We start from the raw sequence: 3349 nt of genomic DNA on the forward strand, positions 1-3349 counted from the left end.
ACTTTAGCAATGTCCAGGGTTGAGTGAACCAAGGAACCCGTCCGCGTCTTAATCTTAGATATAAAGAAATCGAAATATTTAGATTGTAAGGAGCATGCAAGTTGCCTGCCAGGTTTATCTCCCCATTCATAAATGGATCGGGATAATTTGTGCACATTTTTCTTAATATCTAGATCCAGAAGCGAGCGGAGCTCCGCCCATTTACGTTCCAACACTTCGAGGTGTTGAATATGTAAGGAAAGTTTATGCTGACGTTCCAGTGCCTTAATCTCAAAGAGAAGGTGGTCTATTTGTTGGGTCTGTTCCGTCTTCCTCCTAGCCCCCTGTTCTATGAGTACTCCTCGTGTGGTAGCTTTATGAGCTTCCCATACTAAAGCAGGGGGAGTATCTACTATAAGATTTTCAGAAAAGTACTGTACAAGGGACTAGGATATAAAAGCCACATCTACTGGATTCGCCAGTAGTGAGTCATTTAAGCGTCATTGGGGGGACCGGCTAGTGAGTGAGGGAAGTGCCAATGTAATCAATACTGGGGCGTGATCTGAAATGGAAAAATGGCCTATAGAAGTTGACCGTACCAGGGGGAGATAGTGATGATTAAGGAAAATAGCATCAATTCGGGAATATGAATTATGCGTCTTTGAAAAGTACGAATAACCTCGCGTCTTAGGGTTTAAGAGACGCCAGACATCCATCAGTTGGAGATCATGCAGTCGTCTTTTAATAAAGGCCAATCGTTTAAACAAAATATTAGACCGACCCTGTGATGTGTAAATAATTGGATCCAACGACATATTAATGTCTCCCGCCAAAACCAAAACGCCCTTTGCAAAAATAGCCAGTTTAGAAAGAACCTTTGACATAAAGGTTGGTTGGTTTACATTTGGACAATAGATATTCGCAAAGGTGAAGGTAGAGGTGCCAATAGACCCCCTCAGAAATAAGTACTTACCATTATCATCAGCTAGCATTTCTTCCAACTGAAAGGGTACATCCCTATTGAAGCCTATGGCCACCCCTTTGGCTTTATTAGTATCTGAGAAACTATAATACCATTTCGGAAAGGCGGAAGAAAAGAGGCACACCATCTGGTGAGTAAGGTGGGTTTCCTGTAAAAAAAGCCACCGAACATCGGGATTGCTGAAGTTCCCGCATAACCAGGTGTCGTTTGGTAGAAAAATTTAGACCCCTAACATTATATGAGAGTACCTTCAGGGTGGCCATAACAATAAGAGATGCTACATCTCAGCAAAAAATGAATTGACCCCGACGCCAGGGAAGTAGGGAGGAGAGGAAAGGAGAGGAAGTAAGAAAAAAGAAAAAAAAATTAAAACTATAAATCAACAAATGCATAATAGAAAACGGGAAAATACAAAAAATCGCGCACAAACCAGTGCATGCAATAGTCCCGGCTGGGTGACCAAGGCCAAATCACCGACCAAGCTTCCAATGCAAGGCAAATATGGGAATGTCGTGGTGGATGAGGCAACCTGGGTGACCCAGCAAGGGCATGGGGGTAAGGCCCCGGCATGGAAAAATACAAGGAGGGGAAAACCCCAAGCAACTGCAGCTGGAGCAAACAGAGCCCCCTGCGGCCCACGGCAATAAATAACTCAATATATCATATGCACCACATATATATTAAGCAGCAAAAAAATAAATAAATATAAGGTGCAAATAAATACATAATACACGAGCAATGTCACCCGTTCAAGAACTCAAGAATAGAGGAAAAGTATCAAGCCTCTATCGTGTCAATTACAAACATGACAAATGAAGTGATATAACCCAAGAGGGAGCAGACAGAGCAGTCAGCCATTTTTCTGGGATGAGCCAGGTAGGGAAGAACGCGTCTGCTTAGACGGGGTCTTCCTCCAATGCGATTCGAGTTAATCTTGAATGGAAGTTATAGAATCGTGCCATCCCGGCAAAGCTGGGATTTGTAATTGAAGATCCTGACAAAAGGCTTTCAAATCTTTGGGGAATCGCAGCGTAGAAGACTTGCCATTCCGTGTAGCGATTAAACAGGATGGGAATCACCATTTATAGGTGGCACCATTCACCTTAAGATCTTCCAGTAAGGGTTTTAGGGCCCTTCTACGGTCCAAAGTTTCTTTGGAAAGGTCGGGATAAATGTGAAGAATTACCCCATCAGAGTCTATTGGGGGAGTATTGCGCAGTTTAGCCATAATGCTTTTATTATCTTCAAAATAGTGCAGGCAACATATCACATCCCTCGGGAGGTCAGAAGAGAGATTGCGAGGCCGGAATGCATGGTGGATTATATCAAACCGCAAAGGCTCAGTCGCGGACCTCCCTAGTATAGTATTGAGAATACCTTGCACTGTGATAGATAGATCCTCATCTCTTGTTGCCTCTGGCAGCCCCCGGATGCGCAAATTATTGCATCAGTTCCTATTTTCAAGGTCCTCCAGCTTACATAAAGTGGCCCTGTGGGCAATGGCCATTTTAGTAACAGTATGCTGCAGCTCTTTAAGGGCCTCCTCCTGAGAATCATGGCGTTTCTCAGATTCCTCCACTTTCAACAGTATATGAGACATACTGTATCTGATCTCATGGCCCCCAGATCTTTTTTAAAGGATTTCTCCATACTGTGGAACATTTCCGCTATTTCCCTGTTCAGGTCTTTCATAAGGGAGGGCATATCAAAGCCGGTGGGTGAGCCTGGGTCTCCCATCAAGTCAGAGCTGAATTAGGAAGCCGGCGAGTTCCCGCTCGGCGTGGCTGTAGGAGGGGAGGGAGACCTGCTAGGTATGCTAGGTATGCGTGCAGGACCGTGCTTACCGGCTAGGCCCGGATCTTTGGCCAGGAACTTCTTGATGTTGCCGGAGGAGTGCAGCGATTTCAGCGTTGCTTGCTTCCCGGACCTCTTGGCGGTCGAAGAGCGAATTTTAATAGCTTTTGAAGGCATTGCTCGTGAGTGCTATCCGGGGTCGGGATGGAGCTCTGCTTAGCTCTGCTTAGTAGGGATGATCGAATGGTTCGGGTCGACCATCGGTTCGACCCGAACATTGACTGTTCGAAATTCAGCCGAATTCCAAACTTTTTGCTGAAAAAGTTTAGAATTCGGCAACCAGAACCAACCAAAATGCAATGGGACAGGAACTGGGCTTTAAAAACCTGTGATTGGACCAGAACCATCAGTAAAAGCCAATTGAGGGGGCAGGAGGATGCTAGGAATGTGATTGGAGTGACTAGGGGGTCCAGAGGCCAATCAGTAGTGAATACGCCCTCCAGTATATAAGATAGCCCCGCCAAATCTCTAGCACTTTAATACAGGGGCTGTGGAAGAGAGTGGAAGCAGTTCTGTTACTCCTGCTTCAAAAGT

The sequence above is a fragment of the Pelophylax lessonae genome (assembly GCF_965119305.1).
Source record: "Pelophylax lessonae genome assembly, chromosome: 1".
In the NCBI taxonomy this organism is placed as follows: domain Eukaryota; kingdom Metazoa; phylum Chordata; class Amphibia; order Anura; family Ranidae; genus Pelophylax; species Pelophylax lessonae.